At 36.7% G+C, this 14,510-nt stretch overlaps 1 long non-coding RNA gene across 7 annotated transcripts; it reads left to right on the plus strand.

Annotated features, from left to right (window-relative positions):
• The first annotated feature begins 5,229 nt into the window (after positions 1-5,229).
• Positions 5,230-10,637, plus strand: LOC113310584. 7 transcript variants are annotated; one of them, XR_003341254.1, is made up of 15 exons: positions 5,230-5,424; positions 5,523-5,553; positions 5,692-5,776; positions 6,272-6,344; positions 6,463-6,760; positions 6,983-7,431; positions 7,538-7,626; positions 7,730-7,888; positions 7,972-8,050; positions 8,142-8,265; positions 8,388-8,442; positions 8,525-8,591; positions 9,595-9,660; positions 9,795-9,859; positions 10,297-10,637. It is a non-coding gene; the product is annotated as an uncharacterized LOC113310584 (long non-coding RNA). The 7 variants fall into 7 exon arrangements; XR_003341251.1 differs by having other exon boundaries at positions 5,231-5,424; positions 6,983-7,252; positions 7,376-7,431; positions 7,538-7,888; XR_003341248.1 differs by having other exon boundaries at positions 5,231-5,424; positions 7,538-7,888.
• The last annotated feature ends 3,873 nt before the right edge of the window (positions 10,638-14,510 follow it).

The following is a 14,510-nucleotide window of genomic DNA, read 5'->3' on the forward strand; positions in this document are numbered from 1 at the left end:
TTTCCTCTTGGATGAATAGAATTTCTCGAGGAAGAGTGTGGATATAGTTGGCCAAGAATCCACACTTTCCGCTTTTAAGTTATCATGCCAGGTGAATGTCGTGCCTGTGAGCGATTTGGGGAATTCACTTAGAAACAATTTTCCATCGGAGGCTCTGTCATTCATTGCTGATAGGAATCGGCTGAGATGTTCTCGCGCGTTCCCTTGTCCATCGTATATCTTGAATTCCGGAGAAGTGTGGTCCTCGGGATATTGATATTCTCGGATGTTTGCTGGGTATGGACTGCTTACGAGATAGTGACTGTCTTGTTTTATCACATGGTAATTTTGCTCCAAGTATTATGCAATTTCTTCCTGTGACGTCGATGTTGTCTTGTCGTTTTTGTGCCCTTCTCCCTTTGTCGTTTCTTCAAGAGCGCTTTGTCCTGCTATTACTGCTTGTGCTATCCAGTCTTCAAGCTCCTGCCTTCTTCGTAAGCGTTCTTCTAGTTCTTTTTGCATGCCTTGCAAGGCTGGCGATGTGGGTTTCGGTAGCTGGATCGCTCGCGTGTTCTTCCCTTGTGTTGCTATTATCTCTCTGTTTTGGGATCCATTTCCCGTCGATTGTTTGATAGCATCCTGGGCCGGCGTTTCTTCTTCGATGTCATCATCCTTCATTGTTACCTCATCAATGTTGATATGCCGACTGGTCTCTTGGTTTTCTATCGCGTCTGAGCTAGCGCCTTCTGGGTGTATCATGGTGAGCTAGGCACAAGCCTCCGGGTGTGGTCGCCAAATGTTGAGGGGTGATTTTAGTTTTGATTCTACCCGTCCTAGTCACACCAAATGACCTCACTTTTCTAGGAATAGTAAGAGAGAGAGTTGCCTTTTCATTGTACCTTGTCCTTCCTTATATAGACTTTCCCAAAGGTCCCTCCTTTTATGACATCATGACACATGTCCTAAACCTCCTTAATTACTTCTAATCCCATTCTTTAATATAACCTCTTCCTTATCTATTAATCCCTTCCTTGTCCTTCTTATCTCATGAGTATTTTCTCATTGGGCTTGGGCTTAACCCTAAGTCTCAATATCTCGTACTAGACTTACCTCCCCTCCTAGGGGCAACCCGAACCCGTTAAGGGGTATTATTTTTCATGTATCAACACCTATAATTTCCCCCTCTATAAATACTCAATTTCAAACTCATTTCAACTCACCAGAATTTCTAAATCTCTCTAGAATTTCTCAAACTCTCAATCTTCTTCAAATCTAAAACAATCACACCTTCTCTACTCTTCTTAATTTTTTGTAATATGAATTCACAATCTCAAAGACAAGGCAACGTTAAAGGTAAAAAGGTCAAAGTCCGGGGTGCAAAATACAACATCACAGAAGATGAATGCATTTTTCGTAATTATGTTTAATTTACCCAAGATTGTGTGGATGGTGCAAAACAGCATGGTAACACCATGTGGGATGACATATTTCGCAAATATGAAGAAAAAAAACCATGAACATTAGCAGTCGTGATGCAAAAGGATTGTCAGAATGCTTCATTGTAATCAATAGGGAAGTCGCCAAATATGTTGTTGCGATAATGCAAACCAAGAGAGGCATGGAGAATGGTCTTATGGATGGTGATGTTGAAAGACAGGTTAGTACATAATAGCAGCGAAAATATGGCAAAAATTTCGGTTTCGAAAGTTGTTATCATATTTTGAAGGTGTTGAGCAAATATAATCCAGATGTGTTAGCAGATATTCAACAAGTACCTGAAATGTCACCATACAATTCTTCTTCTCCAATAACAAATTCTTCACCATTTTCACCAGGTCCATCAAATTCTTCACCGGATACCCTAGGAAATTCAAATGTCAACTTAGTTTCAACAATGATGATGCTAATGTAAGAGCATTGCTCGATCAAACTCACAAGTGTTTGTATCTCAAGCTTGTTGTTAAATTTAGTTTTAAAAACTATATCTTGATTTCTAGTCTACAATAAGTTAAGTCTCTGATTAGGATAAAAGATGTAGTTGAGAAACAGACATCCCGATAGTCATCATTGTGTTCTACCGTTTGAAGGTGAAGATCAACTGAAGCTTTTGAAGAACTTGTCCAACAAAAGATAAGTGGAGATTGAACCACCTATTTCTCAAGTTATATTCACCTTTCTATCTTTGATACGTTGTCGCGTAACTAATTAAACTATCGTAACCATATCAAGAATTTCGAGTCAAGATCCTTCTTGTAATTAGTCCTCGAAATATGACCAAACTTAATGAGCATTTCATACTTGATGAATTTCGGTAAAGAACAATTTATTGTTCGCAATCAAAATCATGATTCAAGATTATCATTCGAAAATAGCCTGAAACAGTGACATGTGTCATTGATGTTATTCAGGAATGTTTTGAATCGATTTAGAAAAATATAGAACTACTACAAATTCAGATGTAAGACAGCGTACATATCAGTCTTACAAACTGGGAAAACTGTTATAAGTCTGAAGCCGTAATACATGTACTCTACACGTAACAGAGTAGTTATATGTCGACAAACAGATTTTTGGTATGCATATTAGTATGCACACCTTTAAAAGTATGTGAACTCGTGAATCTGGATCGGTATGCAAACCAGTACGCGTACTAGAAAGGAAATGTTGGTTACGTAACTGGTTTGGTATCCATACCGGTACACGTACCAGAAAAGTTTTGTGAACTTCGGAACTTGGTTATGTTTAAATGGTATCCATACCAGTACGCATTCCGAAATAGTTTTGTGTTAACTCCGGAACAGGGTTATGTTTAAATGGTTTACATACCGGTACACATGTAGAAAAAGTTATGTGAACTCCGGAACTCGGTTATGTTATAAAGATACATATCGGTATACGTGCCATGACATAATTATTCATGAACAGGTTAAGTACTTCTACTTTGTACGCCTACTTACCATGTCGATTAAATTCATACGCACATAAAATTATTTCTCCGAGATAATTAGCATTTGAATAATCTCTATTTATAAAAACACCATAGACATAATTGATCCCTTAATTGTGTTTCGAGTTCAGTCTTAAGTGTTTATGTAAATGCTCAAGCTTATAGTTCAACTGGCTAGCTTCGGCTATCCTTCCATCAGTGTGATCTTATACACGGTTCGGCTACGATTCGTCCTAACCAGAGTGTATATCTTGATTATGTAAGTTAGATTCAAAGATTCATCCAACGGTGGATATTGTTTGCTTGGTTCCCAAAGCTATCTCATCTTAAACCTAAAACAACCTATAGTTTGGATATCTATATAAGGAGAACCTCAAACAACTGGGATCTTTGAATCCCGACACTAATTTTTGGTGTGTCCTAGTTGTTACTAGATTCGTCCTCTCCAGAAACCCTTTTAGGTTTTAGCGACTACAAAGACTTCATAGGGATTCGTGAAGCTAGGTCCAACTATTTTTTTATTTGATAGCTCGAGTATCCTGATCTTGATCGATTGTTGAGATGCTCACTTGATCAAGATAGATGGTAATCATCAAAGTTCTCTTCGTATCAAAATTTGTTGATTCCACAAGTTTTATACTTGTGAGGTGAATAATAATCTAGGCTGCACTTCGGGTTGCATAAGTATGGATTTTGAGGTTAGCTAGACTTTGTCTATTGCTATCGATTTCCATTACCTTGATCTTTGATCAAAAAGGGAATCACATATATAATCTTATCTATGAGAGGTAGATTGCTTTAAAGTCTTCAATTGAGTTGAAGCAACTCTTAGTTAGTGTGACGTCAGCTAAGGGAAACAATTGCGCAGAGTCCTGCTGGGATTCAAGAGGCGTAATGAACGCGATTGTAACTGAATTGCTGGGAGGTTTTAATTTTGGTCTCAACTACATTCCAGTCAGAAGTTAATTGGTAATAGGCTAGTTTTTGTAGCGGTTTAACACAGTTTGGTGTTCAATCTGGACTAGGTCCCGAGTTTTTTCTGCATTTGCGGTTTCCTCATCAACAAAATTTATGGTGTCTGTGTTATTTATTTTTCCGCATTATATTGTTTATCTTTATCACTGAAATATCACAGGTTGTACCTTAATCAATCATAGTAGATACGTCCGACCTTGTTTGTTGGATATGACTTGATTGATTACTTGAGAAATTGATCTTTGGAATCACCCAAGTACTCCCACACGTAAATCAGGTTCACGGACTAGTCTCTGTAAACTTTATGATCGTGAGAGATAGAGATATAACTCTAGACCACATTCCTTGGTTGAAATTCATTAAGTTGAACTCTCGGAATTGTGTTGAGTTTGTCCATATAGATTGCCTAAGAAAAAGTTGGTGGTGTATTTTGGTACCCCCACGTTTTCAATTGGTATCAGAGCATGCAAACACGTTTAAGACCTAATAAGTTTGTGTTTGAAGCAGTCTAACTATATGGACATCAGTAAAATCTCTGATAAACGTTGCACCAGTTTAAAAGAAACTGTTTTTATGGATTCTATGAAGGAGTTTAAAAGAAACTGTTTTTATTTACGATTCAGCCATTCTTCACCGACCCATTCTTCAACCGATGGTTGTGGATATTTTTGTAGTTAGATTCTCAATGCACGGCTGGTGATGAAAAATTAACGGACATAGATGAATGAATGGATAATCCATCTCTTGTTTTTATCACCTCACATATACTTTACCCAAAACTTCTTTTATTCTCATTTTTCTCCTCTCTTTTCTCTTCTGGTTATTCCTTCGGCATGTGTAGTTGCAGGAAATCCCACAACACACCCCTTGTATTATCATGGCTATAATTTCTAGATCTAAACTTATTTGATATGAAAATAAAGATAAAAATAATGAAAATAGAAAATAAGACACAAGATTTACGTGGTTCGATCAATATGATCTACATCCACGGGGTTAGGGATCTTCACTATGATTGTTTGTAATTACATATGGATTACAATTTAGACTCCATTAATGAGTATTTGGAGCTCTCTCTCTGGTTTTTGGGGAAGAATCAAAAGATAATAATAATACAAGTTCCTTTTCTCTCTCATACCTTTCTCTTTATATAGATATTTACATAGTGGATGACAGCTTATATGTGATGGGATACAACTCACATTTCTCATAATTTCGAAATTACCGTGCGATGTTCTCCTAGGCTCACGTTGGATCTTAATTTGCACACATGCCACGTTCTCGCAAGCTTCCCTACATTCTCGCGAGATCTTATTATTGTGCCATATTTGGATCCTACGACATGTTTAGAGAAAAAAAGAAAAATCATTCCCCACTTCTCCTCTCTTTGGTTGTTTCCCCAACACCACTTAATCTTAATAGCCTTCATCTCATCTTCTTCTTCTGTCCTCTAGGGTTAGCTCCATTCACAGTTCACAGCTAGCATAACTACCATCTCCCATCACCACGAGCAACACCATCAGGTCCACTACCTCTTCTTCTTTTTCTTATTACCATTCTTTTGGTGATTATAATTTGTAGATGATTGAATTGGATTTTGATTTTGATGTTTTTCTTTTAGGGTTCGGAATTGATTCCTCCGAAAATATCTTGTAAGTTCCAAATCTGTTCTAGTTTCTTTAATTTACCTGTAGCTAACTAATCCTAGATCTATGCAAGATTTCATACATTTTCTTCTTGTTTTAATTTTGGGTTTTTGTTTTTGATTTATCTTGTTTATTTGTTTTCAGAAATCGCAGGAAAAAACATAAAGGGTATTTTTCAATTTTCAGAAATGGAGATAAAGCTCCTTCTGCGGATAATGAGGTTATGAAGGTTCATGATTTTAAATCCCCTAATTTATATTAGTCCACTGTTGTGTTTTTCTTTGAAAATATTTTTTCAGATTGCTTTAACTCCCCTAATTTTCATTAATTATGGTGTGGTTGGTCGATTGATTTCTATTAATGAAGCAGTTTAAGCCTCAAACCTCAATGGTTTAACCATCATACACAATGTTGATGTGTGCTTTTGGTTTCATAGATGTTGGGTTGGTTTTTGTTTATGATTTTGATTAGGTTGCCAACAGTAGATTGCTTTTTCCTTTTTGGTAGTTGAAGAAACTAATGTTGTTTACAAATCTCAGTTCTTTCCATTGCTTACAAAGTTTTACTTTTTGTCTTTTGACTAATTTAAGTTTGATTTTTTTTTTAAATATTGAGTTAGCTGCTCAGTTGCATGTTCTGAATTGTTAGCTTCCTTTTTTCAATCAAGACTTCTCTCTCTGTTGTAAATGTGTTTTATTTTCCTTTAATTATTATGTTTTTGTAGAGTTTAAAATATTTAGATCCTGGGAAATCAGGGAAATATAAAGGGATACATGTTCCTGGAAGATAACTTGAAGGTATAGTTTACTACTGTGGGACAACCTAAAGCTCAGAACTTGCAATTTTACGAACTTTAATATGCCATTCTCTAGAAAACACTTGTTTAATATAAAGTTATCTTCTTTCCCACGATAGGCGATGATCAAGCCTCATTATGTGGATCACATCCCAAAAGAAGTGCAAGGAATGTTGTGCAAGTTCTGGAATAGAATGATGAGAGAGAGGTGAAAGAGGAACTCTGTCGTGAGCTTAATCAGGTTATAGATCGAAACGTCGGTCATTTGTCAGGTGGAGAGATGCAAAGATTTGCTATTTCTGTGGTTGCCATACATAATGCAGAGATTTTTATGTTTGACGAGCCTTCCAGTTATCTTGATGTGAGACCAAGGCTTAAAGCTTCCCAAGTTATCCGATCATTGCTCAGGACAAATAGGTATCCCCTGCTTCAAAACTCTCATGCTACTAAATTCATTCATGCTGTCAAGCGGAACTCTGAATATGCTTTTACCATTGATGTTGTATGGGATAGGGAAGACAACATTTATCGCATACTGGTACAATTCTTTAGATTCATATAGTTTGATATGTGGTTTTTTACCATTGATGTTGTATGAACTCGAAATGAGTGGGGTACTTGTTTATGTTGCATCTACAGGCTGGTCTCTTGAAGTCAGATGAAGTGGAGAGTTCATATGCAGAAATACCTGAATTCAATGTTTCTTACAAGCCCCAGAAGATTAGTCCAAAGTTTCAAGCTTCTGTCAAGGGCTTGCTGCATCAAAAGATCCGGGATTCATATATGCATCCTCAGTTTGTGTCAGATGTTATAAAACCACTCCGAATTGAACAGTTGATTGACCATGAAGTGGTGAATTTGTCAGATGGAGAGCTGCAATGAGTTGCATTATGTCTTTTCCTTGGAAAGGTTTGCATTATTACGTTTTGTTTGCTTTGATCTTCAGTCACCTTTCCTTATGGTATTAATAAATTTTGCATATTACCACAATAATGATACGATGACCAAAAATTGATTTCATTGTGACTGGAGATTGGGCAAAGGATTACTCTAGATATATGTCTCAAGATGGAGTGGAGATGACACATGTATGTCGTTCGGGTTGATGTTTTTGCTCCATAGTATTTATTAAGAATTAGTTGTCATGTCTCGATTTGATTTCACCTAACGTGTATTCGTTCTTCCTTTCCTTAGCTGCTTTACCACCATGGATATGGATATGCACCCTATGGCGCTTATAGTCCAGCACGTTCTCCTGTTCCTACCATGGGACATGATGGACTGTACGGGCCTCAGCACTACCAGTATCCTATTCCTTACTATCAATCACCAACACCACCTCCCAGAGACTGTATTCATCTAACCAAACTTCTGCTGCGCCAACAGATGTTCCCACTACTGTTGCTGCATACCAGGCCCCTGCGTCAGTAGAAGCCGTTAATGGAAATGTTAATGGTGTCTCGAAAATCGAAAGCAAGTGCTGGTGGAAACAACAATAATGGGGCTGCACCTGTAAAATCTGCCAATTCCAAACTCTTATGGGAGGTTGTTTGTCTATTCAGAGAAACAACTGGTGGGGGTGGTGTTGTATAGTGATGATGACTGAGTTTTACCTTTTGCTTTTACAGAGGCAAGCCTTCTCAAGAATTAGAGAAAATGGATTTTGAAAAGATTCCAAAATTCAAAGCTGGGTCATTGAATAAAAAGGTAAGTTTACTTTCCTTTTAGTTTTTGAAAACATTTGGGTCTGAGATAACATTTGTACCTAGTATTAACGAGTTTAAGTATTTTCTACCAGATTTTTGAGAACAAAGGAGGCTTGGGATGTAACTCAACATCAGGTGACAAAGCCTTGGAAGTTCCACTTTGCAATTGATGAAAGGATTCATTCTGCAAGAACAGTTTTTGAGTTGTTTGACAAGGTACAGACAACATTATCACTTTGCTCCTCTTCTTATCTGAAATTATTATCTATATATATATAATTGGATATTCATTATCAAAAATGTTCTCTTACATCTTTCATTGCCATCACACTGAGCAGCCACTTCCAACTTCCAAGACTCACAACACAAAACCCATTTCATCTCCACAAATAGGTAACTTCTCAAACCACATTTTGCTTATGTTATATCATTTGTAACTTCTGAAGGTAATGATGAATGAATGATTGGCATGCAGCTGTAAAGTCTTCCACATTGTCAAAGGATAAGGCTGAGGTTAAGGGAGCTTCAAATCCCAACATGAGGTGACTATCAAGAATTCCTTGTAACTGCTCGGACCAAGCTTTGTTTATTCCTTCCATGCTCTGTTAGCTTTGCAGGTGTTCGATGTAGTCTAATTCATTTTAGACAAGCATGTCGTTAATTAGTTCTAAGGTTTAGATTGCTGATGGTTTAAATGCTCATGACATATTCACTAATGATGTGGTTGTGTATATATACATACCGCTTTACATCTTCAACACATGATCCGATAGACCACTTTGAATCCTATGGTATGTCCTGTAGTACCATCATCGTAGTGGCCACATATGCTTGGCAGTAACAAATATCATATGTTGTATGCTACACGAGGCTCTTAGAGTTGCTTTCATTAATGTCATTAGGAATGTCATAGACTTCTTATTATTACCCTGGAAAGCTAGTCCAGGATCGGAACGCTGAAAACCTGATTTTCTTTTCATGTGCAAATCATACATATTTCTGGATAGCTTTCACCCCCTTGTTGTAAGCTTTCAAACCCTCAAATGCACATTTTATGTTAATTACTCAGTACACGTATAAGTCTAGTTATACTTATATCCACCTTATATTGTTTTTTCATAACTTCACAAATCTGATCCTTGTTTCGATCTTGCTGTCAACATCATATCAATAGCTAATAGCAACTATGCAACTTTAACTTTGGTGATCATCACTATGAGGTTACTGATGCTACTTTATATTCGTGAATTTTTTTTCATCCAATTTGATTAAGCATATTCTTTTGGTTTGATCCTTTGCTGGTGGTGTTGTGTTCGATGTGGGTTTGAATTTTTGTTGTTGTTCTTGAACGGTGAATATGGGTGATATATTCAAATTGCCTAGGACTCTACCTTGCTTCAATTATGACAGGAGGGGCTTATTGTTTCTAGTCGGCATTTTTCCGTACTAGAAAGGGTTTACATTTAGTGATCACAATTGTTTATTTTTCAATTGCTTTCAGTTTTTATTTAAGATATTAAATTGGGACATTTTTTCTGTACACAGGGAGGGGATAATTGCTAGTGGAGATCGTATTTCAGATCCTTCTATGGATTTCGACTTCTAGTTATGGTGTTACTTGTTTTTTTGCTTAATGATACATTTGATTTATGTTGTTAGTCGTATGATTTTCCCAACCAATGCCTTCAGTACATCTGATAAAGGTGATGCAGATCCTAATTTTTTTTATATGCGACGCATTACAGGTTGATAAACTAGGAAGGATAAGACTCACAAAATGGATGTAAATGCAGTACACTGGAGTTCTCAGGTCTGTTTTATTTTTCTAAATTAAACACACTTCATGATGTTAAAGAGACCTGTCCCTGGCCTTATAACGATTACTTACATAAACTTATCATGCAGTGTAAATTTCTGAATTAAACAAGTCCCATATATTTAGGTTCAGATACACGTGGTTCTAGCTAATTCCATATGGGTTCTTTTCACTGTCTCTTATTGTATCCTCCTTCGCATTTTGTCATTAAACCAATCAAATATTGACTGCTCATGCTTGCACGTTCTATCAAAATTCTAGTCATTGCATTTTTCACTGCAACTGAATATCAGATAGTTTTTCCATAAGAATGCAAATCTCTAGAAGTGTATCTCTTGAATACTTTCTTTTTAGATCCGTCATAGCATAGCATACAAATAAGTTCACAACTATGAACAACAAGGAACTGAAAATTGTTCTCTTGAAAACAGGTTTTCAGAAAGTTGTTGCCTATGAGTGCAAAATTGTTCAAGGTGTGCTCAGCCATCAGCTCAAGCAGTTTGGAAACAAGGTTGTACTCAGTGTTCCTGAAACCACAGTTGATGATGCAGAATTCCACGAGAATGATGTTTATGCAATTGCTATGGAGTAAATCATTTTGCTGGTTAACTGAACTTGTCTTCCAACTTATTGTTAGTTAGGACTTAAACTTATATTGGTATGAACTCAGAATTTAAACCCTTTTTTGTGTAATTTGAACCGAATGAATCAATGAATGTTAAATGGAAAAATTATTTGAGTTTGCCGGTGCAAGTTTGATTTGATTCTCATTTGATTTGGTTATTGTTTTGAGTTTGATTTGATTCTCACTTGAATTCTCATTTGATTCTCATTTGAGTTTCATTTGTGTTTGATTTCAGATTTACTCAGATTCAGTCAGGCTAGACAGCCAATCTGAATCTATTTTTTTTGTATTCAGATTTATATCTGTGACTGATTGAAGTCAGTCATAAAGTATTAACAGTTGACACACGTTGATATAAGATTTTCAACACCCTAGAGACACGTCATAGTTGAAAAGACGCTCAAACAGCGACCCTTTCTTCGACCAACAAAGCAAGTCATAGATACGAGTTAAATGACTTGCTTTGGCGGTCGCGAAACTGTTGATTTCCACTATTGTGGCGATGTGGGTTTCGGTAGCTGGCGTGTTCTTCCCTTGTGTTGCTATTATCTCTCTGTTTTGGGATCCATTTCCTGTCGATTGTTTGATAGCATCCTGGGCCGCCGTTCTTCTTCGCTGTCATCGTCCTTCATTGTTACCTCATCGATGTTGATAGGCCAACTGGTCGCTTGGTTTTCTATCGCGTCTGAGCTAGCGCCTTCTGGGTGTGTCATGGTGAGCTAGGCACGAGCCTCCGGGTGTGGTCGCCAAATGTTGAGGGGTGATTTTAGTTTTGGTTCTACCCGTCCTAGTCACACCAAATGACCTCACTTTTCTAGGAATAGTAAGAGAGAGAGTTGCCTTTTCATTGTACCTTGTCCTTCCTTATATAGACTTTCCCAAAGGTCCCTCCTTTTATAACATCATGATACATGTCCTAAACCTCCTTAATTACTTCTAATGTCATTCTAAAATATAACCTCTTCCTTATCTATTAATCCTTTCCTTGTCCTTCTTATCTCATGGGTATTTTCTCAATGGGTGGGCTAGCCTAAGTCTCAATATCGTACTAGACTACCTCCCCTTCTAGGGGCAACCCGAACCCGTTAAGGGTATTATTTTCATGTATCAACACCTATAATTTCCCCCTATAAATACTCAATTTCAAACTCATTTCAACTCACCAGAATTTCTAAACGTCTCTAGAATTTCTCAAACTCTCAATCTTCTTCAAATATAAAACAATCCCACATTCTCTACACTTCTTAATTTTTTGTAATATGAATTCACAATCTCAAAGACAAGGCAACGTTAAAGGTAAAAAGGTCAAAGTCCGAGGTGCAAAATAAACATCACAGAAGATGAATGCATTTGTCGTAATTACGTTTAATTACCCAAGATTGTGTGGATGGTGCAAAACAGCATGGTAATACCATGTGGGATGACATATTTCGCAAATATAAAAAAAAAACCATGAACATCAGTAGTTGTGATGCAAAAGGGTTGTCAGAATGCTTCATTGTAATCAATAGGGAAGTCGCCAAATATGTTGTTGCAATAATGCAAACCAAGAGAGGCCTGGAGAGTGGTCTTATGGATGGTGATGTTGAAAGACAGGTTAGTACAGTACAATACAGCGAAATATAGCAAAAATTTTGGTTTCGAAAGTTGTTATCATATTTTGAAGGTGTTGAGCAAATATAATCCAGATGTGTTAGCAGATATTGAACAAGTACCTGAAATGTCACCATACAATTCTTCTCCTCCAATAACAAATTCTTCACCATTTTCACCAGGTCCATCAAATTCTTCACCGGATACCCCAGGAAATTCAAATGTCAACTTAGTTTTCAACAATGATGATGCTAATGTAAGAGCATTGCTCGATCAAACTCACAAGTGTTTGTATCTCAAGCTTGTTGTTAAATTTAGTTTTAAAAACTAAATCTTGATTTCTAGTCTACAATAAGTTAAGTCTCTGATTAAGATAAAAGATGTAGTTGAGAAACAGACATCCCGATAGTCATCATTGTGTTCTACCGTTTGAAGGTGAAGATCAACTGAAGCTTTTGAAGAACTTGTTCAACAAAAGATAAGTGGAGATTGAACCACCTATTTCTCAAGTTATATTCACCTTTCTATCTTTGAGACGTTGTCGCGTAACTAATTAAACTATCGTAAGTATATCAAGAATTTCGAGTCAAGATCCTTCTTGTAATTAGTCCTCAAAATATGACCAAGCTTAATGAGCATTTCATACTTGATGAATTTCAGTTAAGAACAATTTATTGTTCGCAATCAAAATCATGATTCAAGATTATCATTCGAAAATAGCCTGAAACCGTGACATGTGTCATTGATGCTATTCAGGAATGTTTCGAATCGATTTAGAAAAATATAGAACTACTACAAATTCAGATATAAGACAGTGTACATATCAGTCTTACAAACTGGGAAAACTGTTATAAGTCTGAAGTCGTAATACATGTACTCACTACACGTAGCAGAGTAGATATATGTCGACAAACAGATTTTTGGTACACATATTAGTATGCACACCTTTAAAAGTATGTGAACTCGTGAATCTGGATCGGTATGCAAACCAGTACGCGTACTTGAAAGGAAATGTTGGTTACGTAACTGGTTTGGTATCCATACCGGTACACGTACCAGAAAAGTTTTGTGAACTTCGGAACTTGGTTATGTTTAAATGGTATCCATACCAGTACGCATTCCGAAATAGTTTTGTGTTAACTCCGGAACAGGGTTATGTTTAAATGGTTTACATACCGGTACACATGTAGAAAAAGTTATGTGAACTCCGGAACTCGGTTATGTTATAAAGATACATATCGGTATACGTGCCATGACATAATTATTCATGAACAGGTTAAGTACTTCTACTTTGTACGCCTACTTACCATGTCGATTAAATTCATACGCACATAAAATTATTTCTCCGAGATAATTAGCATTTGAATAATCTCTATTTATAAAAACACCATAGACATAATTGATCCCTTAATTGTGTTTCGAGTTCAGTCTTAAGTGTTTATGTAAATGCTCAAGCTTATAGTTCAACTGGCTAGCTTCGGCTATCCTTCCATCAGTGTGATCTTATACACGGTTCGGCTACGATTCGTCCTAACCAGAGTGTATATCTTGATTATGTAAGTTAGATTCAAAGATTCATCCAACGGTGGATATTGTTTGCTTGGTTCCCAAAGCTATCTCATCTTAAACCTAAAACAACCTATAGTTTGGATATCTATATAAGGAGAACCTCAAACAACTGGGATCTTTGAATCCCGACACTAATTTTTGGTGTGTCCTAGTTGTTACTAGATTCGTCCTCTCCAGAAACCCTTTTAGGTTTTAGCGACTACAAAGACTTCATAGGGATTCGTGAAGCTAGGTCCAACTATTTTTTTATTTGATAGCTCGAGTATCCTGATCTTGATCGATTGTTGAGATGCTCACTTGATCAAGATAGATGGTAATCATCAAAGTTCTCTTCGTATCAAAATTTGTTGATTCCACAAGTTTTATACTTGTGAGGTGAATAATAATCTAGGCTGCACTTCGGGTTGCATAAGTATGGATTTTGAGGTTAGCTAGACTTTGTCTATTGCTATCGATTTCCATTACCTTGATCTTTGATCAAAAAGGGAATCACATATATAATCTTATCTATGAGAGGTAGATTGCTTTAAAGTCTTCAATTGAGTTGAAGCAACTCTTAGTTAGTGTGACGTCAGCTAAGGGAAACAATTGCGCAGAGTCCTGCTGGGATTCAAGAGGCGTAATGAACGCGATTGTAACTGAATTGCTGGGAGGTTTTAATTTTGGTCTCAACTACATTCCAGTCAGAAGTTAATTGGTAATAGGCTAGTTTTTGTAACGGTTTAACACAATTTGGTGTTCAATCTGGACTAGGTCCCGAGTTTTTTCTGCATTTGCGGTTTCCTCATCAACAAAATTTATGGTGTCTGTGTTATTTATTTTTCCGCATTATATTGTTTATCTTTATCACTGAAATAT

The sequence above is a fragment of the Papaver somniferum genome, chromosome 9 (assembly GCF_003573695.1).
Source record: "Papaver somniferum cultivar HN1 chromosome 9, ASM357369v1, whole genome shotgun sequence".
In the NCBI taxonomy this organism is placed as follows: Eukaryota; Viridiplantae; Streptophyta; class Magnoliopsida; order Ranunculales; family Papaveraceae; genus Papaver; species Papaver somniferum.